This window comes from Phoca vitulina, unplaced genomic scaffold (assembly GCF_004348235.1).
Source record: "Phoca vitulina isolate PV1807 unplaced genomic scaffold, GSC_HSeal_1.0 scaffold4, whole genome shotgun sequence".
In the NCBI taxonomy this organism is placed as follows: Eukaryota; Metazoa; Chordata; class Mammalia; order Carnivora; family Phocidae; genus Phoca; species Phoca vitulina.
The window spans coordinates 54403785-54415438 of NW_022589707.1; the positions used below are offsets into that span (position 1 = coordinate 54403785).

Sequence of the window (11654 nt, forward strand, 5' to 3'; positions counted from 1 at the left end):
GGAAGTGAAGATAGGAAACAACCCCTCCTGGTAGGGGGAGGGAGGTGCCCCCTGTACTAATTGTCTCCTTGTTCAGGCAGATCGCGGTGGATTCTCAGGGCCATTAAGACTGTCGTGCTTGATGCACCGCAGAACCCGAATACATCTAAGAATAGGTTTTCTAACATATGATTAGTGATTGCTTTCGGGAAGTGGTGCTTTCTGATCGTGACCGGAAATGGAGATACGTTCGTGCGAAGTTTATCTACAAATCAGGGCCCTATATGAGGAAAGTGTCTCTAGTTATACGTGATGCTTTCACACTGTGCCTACACTGGCCGGTCTGCTCTAAGCCTGAGAAAGCCTGCTTTGGTGTTAGTGATGTTCAAAGCTTATCTGTTAATTTGTGGTTTGGTTTGTTCATTTGTTTTCCCTCTCTTCCAAAGGGCCTCTCAAATTTACTATGGTTAGAGACTTTCTCCTTCAGTCATCTATGTTGAGGTCACACCCATAAAAACATGCTCCCTTGATGGAGGGGGAGTGAGGTTTCAAAGAAGGGCTTGTTCCCTATTTACTCACCAGGCAAAGCATCTACAATGCACAACAGTGTCCCACAGCTGAAACGAGGACCCAGGCAAGATGGCGAGCATTGCCTTCTCCTCTGTCTTTCTGTCATACCCCTTAGGCTCCTGGTGCCTTCCTTCACTCCCATCCTCAGGTGCTATTGTCCTTTTGCTGTTCCTCCCTCTGGTGGTTACTAATTCTTGTTCTACCACCTCGGTTAGTCTATTGCTTTTTATAGAAGTCAAAATTACTTGCTTACTTTTATGCCAAATCAAAATACTAACCTTTTTTGTTGAAAGTAGAGCGACCCTACGACCCAGCAATTGCACTACTGGGTATTTACCCCAAAGATACAAATGTAATGATCCGAAGGGGCCCATGCACCCCAATGTTTATAGCAGCAATGTCCACAATAGCCAAACTATGGAAAGAGACAAGATGTCCATCAACAGATGAATGGATAAAGAAGATGTGGTATACACACACACACACACAATGGAATATTATGCAGGCATCAAAAAATGAAATCTTGCCATTTGCAATGATGTGGATGGAACTAGAAGGTATTATGCTAAGTGAAATAAGTCAATCAGAGAAAGACAAGTATCATATGATCTCACGGATAAGAGGAATTTAAGAAACAAGACAAAGGATCATAGGGGAAGGGAGGGAAAAATGAAACAAGATGAAACCAGAGAGGGAGACAAACTATAAAAGACTCTTAATCTCAGGAAACAAACTGAGGGTTGCTAGAGTGGTGGGGGGTGGGAGGGATGGGGTGGCTGGGTGATGGACACTGGGGAGGGTATGTGCTATGGTGAGCGCTGTGAATTGTGTAAGACTGATGAATCACAGACCTGTACCTCTGAAACAAATAATACATTATATTTAAATACATTATATATATATATATATATAAAATTAAATACATTATATTTAAAAAAAGAAGAAGATAGTAGGAAGGGAAAAATGAAGGGGGTGGAAATCGGAGGGGGAGATGAACCATGAGACACTATGGACTCTGAGAAACAAACTGAAGGTTTTAAAGGGGAGGGGGGTGGAGGGATGAGTTAGCCCAGTGATGGGTATTAAGGAGGGCACGTACTGTGTGGAGCACTGGGTGTTATATGCAGACAATGAATCATGGAACACTACGTCAAAAACTAATGATGTAATGTATGGTGACTAACATAATAAAGTAGAATTAATAAAAAAAAAGACTAAAAAAATACTAACCTTTTTTGTCATTCTAAACTAAAACATACTTTACCTCTTTTCTCAAATTACCAATATGGAATTTTAGTTCTATTTGTCCAATTTCAAAAGAGTAGAAAAATTTATTTAAGAAATAATCTGCATGCCTTCCATATAGTGGCAATTAAAATATTTCCTTGACTTATCAAATATTTGGGCCAGGTCTTTGTTGTGTGCTAGACACTGTCCTAGGTGTTTTACACCTGTTAATACACTCAATCTCCCAGCAACCTTTGGGAATAGGTACTTCTATTATTTCATTTGACAGATGAAGATGCTGAAGGAATGGGACTTGCTCAAGGTTATACAACTAATAAGCAGCTGGCCCAGGATGAAAACCCATCCAGTTTGGCCTCAGAGACGAGGTTCTTAGCCTTTACAACACACTCTCAATCAGTGGTTCCCAAAGTGTGGTCCCTGACCACCAGCATGAATACCTTTAGCAATGCTCATTCTCAGACCCTACCTGCGCAGAAACTCTGGAGGTGGGGTGCAGCAGTCTGTTTTAATGAGCCCTTTAGGTAATTCTGATGTCCATTTAAATTTGAGAACCGCTGCTTTAGAGAATAGTGAGGGAATTACTAGTATACATTCTAAAATTTCTTTCATATGGTAGCACATTCTTGCTTTTTTAAAAAAGATTTTATTTATTTATTTGAGAGAGAGAGAGAGCATGAGCTGGGGCAGGGGGCAGAGGGAGAAGTAGACTCCCCACTGAGCAGGGAGCCTGATGCGGGGCTCAATCCCAGGATCATGACAAAAGCAGACACTTAACCGACTGAGCCATCCAGGCACCCCAAGGAATGCCTTGCTCTTTTAAAAATGTGATTTAATGACTAAAATTATTATAGAAGCTTTAATGCATTACAATATATATGGTACAACACTCGAGGATACTGGTAGAGCTGCCCAAATTTCTTAGAAAATTTAGTATATATTTGAAAAGCAAAAACAAAACTTATTAATAATTTAAAGATGGTTTAGAGAAAAAAATTGCCATCTTATTTTATTCCATGAAACTAGGTATTGAAAAAACCATAGTAGACCACAATGGGGGAGTACAATTTTTAAAAAGGGATATAAGCACAGACTTAGCAACTTTTTAAATTAATTACTAAAACATATCGCAACAACTAAGGGTCTCTGAAAATGCAAACACGTTTGAAAGTTCAGAATCATTACATAGAAAACTGGGTCAAAAAAGGCCCATCCTTTCTAATTCCCATCAATTTCCATGGAGTACCATTTCCACTGCCCTATCACCTCTATAAAACTATACACCCCTAAAGAAATTAGAGAATATTTGGCATACACTGAAAGAGCATTTATTGATATAACTTATGTACTTTGAGCATAAATCCTTTGTACTCAGTGATACTATAAAGCAACTGTTGTTATAATTTCTGAGTTAGAAACTAAAATATTTTCTTACATTCATCTATTACATATAACATTGCCTCATAACACAGTGTTATAAGAAGAATTCCATTAACAGGGCACCTGGGTGGCACTGTCTGTTGGTTAAGCAACCGACTCTTGGTTTCGGCTCAGGTCATGATCTCAGAGCTGAGAGATCGAGCCCCGGGTTGGGCTCTGTGCTCAACAGGGAGTCTGCTTGAGATCCTCTTTCTCCCTCTCCCTCTGTCCCTCCCCCTGTGCTCACTCTCTCTCTCTCAAATAAATAAATAAATCTTAAAAAAAAAAAAAAAAAGAATTCCATTAATGACTCACTCCCCTCAACTTGAAGCATGAAATCTGGGTGTTACTTTCCATGCGTTCAAGGAGCCTCTTTACTGAGGAATCTTTTTTTTTTTTTTTTAAGATTTTATTTATTTATTTGACAGAGAGAGACACAGCGAGAGAAGGAACACAAGCAGGGGGAGTGGGAGAGGGAGAAGCAGGCTTCCCGCGGAGCAGGGAGCCTGATGCGGGGCTCGATCCCAGGACGCTGGGATCATGACCTGAGCCGAAGGCAGACGCTTAACGACTGAGCCACCCAGGCGCCCCTACTGAGGAATCTGTGTCACACATCAGAACCTGACAAAAATTGCAAATTTAGTTTAAAATACCTCTATTTCCCATCATCTCCTGTATGTCATACTGAGATTCATCCCATTCAAGTCAAACACGCAGAGAACTACTTTTCCAGAGTGCACACCCTTATTGAAATTGACCTACCCTTTACTCCATGGAATCAGGGGCCAAGTAACTGATACGAAGTTAATCCATGCTATTATCAGAGTATCTCCTTCTGAAAACAGTATATCATATCATATCTGGTGTCATTAGTAGTGTCAATGTCCTATTCATAACCCCAATCAGAGAAATATGTATTACCTCTTTTAATCCTGCAATTACTTATATGAAAGCTATCGACAATTTTCCTATTTATCCCTTCAGTAAAATTCAGGAAGCTTGTCTTATAAAATGGAAGGAATTCCTATACAACAAGATTTTGCAATTCTTATTTTAAAAGTTTGGATAAATATGTGTGTGTGTATGGGAGGAAGACTTTAATTTTCAAAAGATTTCCTATTTAAAAAAAAAAGTTTTCCTATTTAAATTGTGTCTCAGAAGAAGTACAGGATTTTCAGGGTTAACTTGAAAAAGACTTATTTCTAGTAACTTAACTCCAAAGGTTAAAACAAAACTCTTTATTGGTTAATTAAATATAAACTGAGATTAAATTAAATATAAGTTGAGATGAGTAAAAGAGAGCTGTATCTATGGAGGGAGAAGCCAGAAGAAAGAGAACAAATACAGATGTCCTGAAACTCATTTCCAGGTTTGGAATAGCTGTGATGTGCCCCAAAACTACAAACATACAAACATGTGGACCTCTCAGTGTGCCCACATAATTGACTCTCAGTTTTTACTTATTTACTGATTAGTATACATTTAGTCTTGTATAGTGAATGAACTCATCCACGTATATTACAAGTCTTCTTTGACATAAAATTATCTAGAATACAAAGGGAAGATAAATCAAACTCCTATTTGTGGATTTTAAGCTCCCAGTGACATGAAAAGTCTTCATGGAAATTTTGGGTATCCCTTGCCTTATCTGAGTCCTGAAAAATGAGGCATTACAGAAGCATATGATTCATGATAATCATGGTACCTGATACTCCAAGATGCTTTCAGAGGAACTTCCCTGCTCACAGGTTCCTTCAGCCCAACTGAAGGGACAGGGAGCCCTAGGCGGACCAGTGGCTTTACCTTCCAGATTGAATCTGATTGGTTCAGATTTGGACCCCTGATCCAAGGATAACCAGTACCTAGACATACCAGAGATCCTCATGATGGCCTGACAACAATGACAGATATGTAATCAGATGACAGGTGTGTAATCAGTTATATCCTAGAAAAATTTGAATTGAGAGATAAGTCAAATGACACACACCAATATACATCAAAGTATAAGATAGAAGGAAATCTGGGGCGCCTGGGTGGCTCAGTCAGTTAAGCATCCCTTTGACTCAGTTCATGATCCCTGGGTCCTGGGATTGAGCCCCATATCAAGCTTCCTGATCAGTGGGGAGTCTGCTTCTCCCTCTCCCTCTGCTATCCTCCCCCTGCTTGTGCTCTCTCTCTCTCTCTCAAATAAATCAATAAAATTAAAAAAAAAAGATAGAAGGAAATCATGAGGTAGAGTCAAGGCCCAGAATGGTAGAGTTAGCTGTATTTATGATGAAATAGGAGTTATGTATATAAGGAGTTATATATATAAGCAGAAAAATACCTGTTGAGAATATATATATTATTATTTTATTAATATATATTTTATTTATATATATTATTTTTATTTTTATTAATATATATTTTAATATATTTATATATATATAAATATATATATATATATACACCATGGAGGAGAATTATTGCCTATAGTGGGAGAAGGAAAAGTAGGTGTGTAGAGAGAGGTTGACTCATAATATTGGATGAGCACTAGACAAGGTTCCACAAATTATGACCGTTGAGTTCTATCTATAGAGTTTCCTTTTGCTCAGCCAGCCACAGCTTTTATTTTTGGATTTCCATGACAGTGTTTCTTCTTTATCATTTCATATGCACTTCACATGTCTCTTCTTACATTAGGTGACCAAAATGTGAATCAGTTCCTTTCAACCAAAAGAGTCTAAATAAAAGGTTGAGCAATAACTTGAATGCTTTATAATGGAAAAAAATGTTATTTAAAGGCCTTAAAAAATTTCTCCCAACAAAGACTTTATATTGACATGAATATATTTTTTAAGGGTCCAGGTAGTAGCATTAATATTCTGTAATGTGGTGGGCCACAAACCTTGGTCTGTAAACAAGTTACATCAGAATTACCTGGGCATGTCTATAATATAGACTTGGGGGCTCCATCCCCAGAGACAATTTTCAGCAAGTCTAGGATAAGCCTGGAAATCCACAATTTAAAAATATTCCCCAGGAAATTCTGATGCACAATTACGTTTAGAAAAAAATGAGGACCTTAGGTTTAGAAAGCAAGATTCAGGTCTAGATACGTAACTGATTCTTTTTTCTCCCCAAGTTTAGATTTCCCAATATTTAGTACAGATAATAATATTCTCTACCAGGGTTGTGAAGATTAGTGAGATAATATACACAAAAAGTAAAGCAATTCTGGAATAGAAAATTAATTACCTGATTATTGGAATTTCTCTTAAAGACATTAGAGCCTCTCCATACAGACTTGATGAAATCTTAGAATTCCTGCCATGCCACAGCCCCATTCCAAGGAATCCCCAGCCCATGGCATCATTACAAAAGTTTCCCATGCCAACAGGCTCATTCCAAGGATTTCCATGCCCACAGACCTATGTCAAGGAATTCTCAAGCCAAAATTTTTCAAGGTATTAGTACCAATTTGGTTACTCTTGTATGAATAGTAATAATAACAAAAGATTCTCCTCATTCTTTAATCGTAGACTTTTATTTTTTGTTTGTTTTGTTTGAGTGATCTCTGTTTTTTTCTTCAATAATATAAACATTATTTTCAACTGTATAGTTCTCTTTGTTAATGGAGATACAGGTTAATTATAGAAGAATGGTAAAAAACAAAATTACATCCATAAAATTAAACATGAAGCTGTTACGGGGTGCCTGGGTGGCTCAGTCGTTAAGCGTCTGCCTTCGGCTCAGGTCATGATCTCCAGGTCCTGGGATCGAGCCCTGCATCAGGCTCCCTGCTCAGCAGGGAGTCTGCTTCTCCCTCTCCCTGTGCCTCTCCCCACTGCTCCTACTCTCTCTCTCTCTCTGTATCTCTCTGTCTCAAATGAATAAATTAAAAAAAAAAATTCTATAAACATGAAGCTGTTGCAAATGCAAAATTTTGTACATGTAATTTAAATAACAATATTGCATAAAGTATATATACAGTATGACCCCATAATGTAATAAATTATACCACATACATATATACTTGTATATGCATATATGTGTATACGGATTTCAAATGCTGGAAAAATGTTTATGAAAATTTTACCTTGGATTCTATGGGGTTCACTTTTTATATTTCTGTATTTTCCCAATGTTCTACATTATGTATTATTTTACAAGTTAAAAAACAATTATTAAAATTATTTTTAAATTAAAAAAAATAAATGAATCCAGTAGAGGATATAAGTGGCCCAATGGTATCAGACCTCAACATGGAAGTATCGGTCATGACTACCTAGGTAAGTCAGGCCCTGGCACTAGTGAGACTTTCAGCTTGGCTTTGGAAACAAGGGCTCCTGGGGCTTCCCAGGTTGATGCCAAAACTTATAGGTCATTCTATAATCTAAGGGGTAGGCTCCAGTTACACAAGTGGTCAGAACTCAGGCTGTAAACATAGTGAGTACCAGTTTTTCCCAGTAGTGAGTTTAATTTTGCCTGACCCATAGTAAGTGAGAGCGGCATAGCAATTTCCCAGTAGAGACATACTAAATTGTAAATTGGGGGACCTATGTTTAGATCACTTCAGACTATTAGTAAACCAAATATGAGATAAATAAAAAAATAAACAATTTGACCAAGTAATAGAATAATGCAGAGATTTGTGAAATATTTTTCAGTTGACATTTTAAGGACACCATAAAGAAAGGTCATAGGGTATCATACATTATAGGGTGAACATTGTCTCTCATCACAAATTTCAGGATCTAAAGTTGCTATAAACACTAATGGCAAGAAAACCAAGTAAGAGGGTACTGGCTTTAGAGACGGAAGAGCCACATTAGAGTTCCAATTACACCACTGAGTGTAGCTGACGGACTTTAAGAATGTGTAATGACCTCTCCCAACCTTATTTTTGCAAGCGGAAATTGAGATAATACCATTGTCTACTTTATAAAGTGCTCTGAGGATGAAGTAAACAATTGCGTGTAAAAAAAAATCACACAGAGGCACACACACACACACCTAGGTTTGTTTGTTTTTTTCCATCCTTGCAACTTCCAATTCACCTAATGACAATTTATTTACAACTACAGTAACTACACACTTGTTTGTTTGTTTGTTTAGGAGCCAATGAGGATTTCACAGATTCAAACAGATACCCTGAGACGTAAGATATTACAAAAATTATTTTTCTTTCCTAAAGCAAGACTTTAAGATCCTCAAAGTCTTTAAGACTTTTAAGATCCTTAAAGAGCAGAATTCACTTAAATCTATCACCATGTTTCAAAACTTTTACCTTCGATCTTCAAGTCATTTGCTGCTGCCATACCCCAGACAACATTTCCAGTCGGAAGGAATTGACACACCGGTTAAGGGGTTAAGACACCAGCGGAACATTTTCCTGCTGGGACTTCGATGTCAACGACCTCACTCGTATTGTCTCCGGACATGAGTTTAACACTTCAAGGAGTTGAAAAGATTTATTTGTCTTGTAAAAATGGAGATCCTGGATTGTGTGTGTGTATATGCACACACATGCTACCTCTATTTGCCTCTTATCATTTACCAACCTGAACTAGTAAAGTTCAAGGTTCAGTTCAAAGACATTATTCAAACTAGTAAAGTTCAAAGTAAAGTTCAAAAACCTGAGATCAAAAGCAGAGTAAGACTTTAATCTGTATATCTGAATACATTGCCTGGACATACATACACTTCACCATATAATTTGTATTCTAACAATAATTACACTAATGATGCTCTTTGAAAAAATAGTTATGTTTACTCAAATAGCCAAATTTATTATATTGTTCCAAGTCTTAGCCTAAATCAATCTGATTTTGCTCATTTAAACCAGAAGATTCTCGATGATCTGAGAAGACAGATAACATAATTTTTTTCCTGATTTATAACACAATTGGCATTCCACTGCAAGTACTAATTATTTAAATGTGTTACTACCATAATATTTTTAAGTATACTATCCCTGGAAAAAGAAATATCCTATCCATCCAACATCAAAATTAGTGCTTCGCATGTCCTGGGTGTAGGAGATAAGAAGGAAAATGCCAGAAAGAGAGCACGCAAAATACATAGGTAACCAGAAACAAAACATAAGTCCATTGAATCCTTGTCAAAGAAATAAACAATGTTTTGCATTGTTTCTCCTCTTCATTGATTCTTTTTGAGGCAGAGAAGTCTCCTGAAAGGCTGCTAGAATTTAGAATTACTCAAGATGATTATAATTGAATGGCCAAAGGGAAATGCTGCCATTATGTCCTTGAGTACAAAGAAGCAATGACTTCCATAAGGAACACTGAATGTCATATTTGCCATGAAGGCAGAAAAATAAGAAATAAAGAAGCAGAAGAATGTTATCACTGTTTTTAATGCATTTATATGGGCTTCTGCGCTGGCATTTCTAACACCATGAGATCCATTTTGCATCTGATGAGTGTGCTTGTAGAGAGAAATGAATAACATAAGAGTGCACATCACAAATACGGCTAGAGGAAATAGTAATGCCAAGTTGACAAGAAGCACTTCATTAATTTGCCTTATCTTGGGTTCAGTCCTCTTCAGCGTGGCATTCTTGAGGACATCATCACTGTCCATATTTTTAGGGTAATCTGCCTCAATACACAGAGCCGCAGTGCTCATGGAGGCCAGAAAGCTTCCCAGAAGCAGCCAAGGCATTAACTTTGAGATCCTGAATTTCAGCCAAAGAAAATAGGGCTGAGTGAAGCTTGATATCTTGAGGCAGAAAAATGCAGAAAGGCAGGTGGCAAACCAGAGACTGACAGAGTTAAAAAACATCCAAAAGAACAACATTGCTGCACCATAAACTGTTACCCTATAAAAGAATGGAAAGAACACAAAGAAAAAACTTTGTACCATTAACACCATCAGCAGACCAAATCTCGACATCCCTATACATATGAAAAGGAGTTGCACTGGTGTTAGCTTTCTGCTTTTGATCAATTATTTACAGATGATGATGATAAGAAATCCATTTACTGTAATCCCTGTGATAAATTCTGCTGACATGATGATAACATGAGGAATAGCTGACAAAGAGGAGGCCATGTTTCCTACCATGAATCCTAGCTTTTTCTTATGGATGGTGTTAAATACCTCCTTCAGATGATCTTGCAGATAGGAACGTACAGCCCTGAGAAAGCTGATCTTCTTCCAACTCCTGGATCATAAGTAGAATCTTGCAGTAGACTTTTACCTAAGGAAGAAAATCAGGGGGACTACTTTTTAAATCTGGTGCTCTTCAAAAGAAACTGTGGGGATGCAAATCCAAAGATTTGAATGATTGTGAGGTCTTCCAATTACGTCCTAGGGAAAATTGCCATATTGGCATTAATCAGTTCTCACTCTTACTCAACTTTGCCAAAAAATATGATTATAAATATGTTTTATTTAGATTACTACTATTTCCTTTTTGTCTTTTGTTTTTTCCTAATGACAAATGATACATCCTCAGGACAGACAACTATTTTTTATTATTGCCACAAATATCCAACTTCAGATGTGACTCTTTCCTCAGTACATTTTTTTTCCCTTAATAATAATTCCAAAACACTTTAAAAAATTTCCTCCTCCCCGCTCCCAACTCCTCCAACCCAACAAAGGTAATTTCTTCTCCAGACTTGAAAATCATTTCCTGGGATGAAGAATCCTTCATTCCTCTAAATGATCTCTCATATTTTTAAAGTTTTCTTTGTAGAATTCTGACCTGAATTTCAGCAAACTACAGTGATAGAAGTAGTGCTTAACTAACATAACTAATTCTCATGTTGCCATCATCTAATGCTCATGCTGAAGAGCATCATTTCAAAAGGTTATTGCATCTTTTATTACAAAGAGGTGTTCACAAAACCTTACTGAACTTTAGGCACATCACACGTTAAATGTGAATAAATTATTATTACTTCATAAATAAAATATGGTGCTCAAACTGCTTAGCTCAGTGGCTAGGTCATACTAAACACTCAACAAATGTTACCTACTACTAATACTATTAAATATCTGTTTTCATACTGTGTTAATCCCAGCAAGAAAATAATGATTCTATTAAGAAATATTTTCAATAAGACAGTTGAAATAGTTTTAATAAGAAATAAGACTTATCTATACACTGCCTACAAAAGACATACGTTAGGGGGAAGGACATACACAAACTGAAAGGAAAAGGATAGAAAAAGATATTTCATGCAAATGGAGCCAAGACAAAGCTGGACTGCCTGGACTTATATTAGACAACATAGACTTAAAAACAAAGACTGCAATAAGGGATAAAGAAAGGCTTTACATAATGGTAAAGACTGAAACCAACAATAGGATATAACATTTGTAAATATTTATGCACCCAACATAGGGGCACTTAATATATAAAGCAAATGCTAGCAAACATAAAGGGACAAATAAGAATACATTAATAGTAGAGGACTTTAATACCCCAT

General features: G+C 37.0%; 1 pseudogene; it reads right to left on the minus strand.

Annotated features, from left to right (window-relative positions):
- Positions 1–9354: 9354 nt before the first annotated feature.
- LOC116630626 lies at positions 9355–10269 on the minus strand (annotated as a pseudogene).
- Between the last annotated feature and the right edge of the window lie 1385 nt (positions 10270–11654).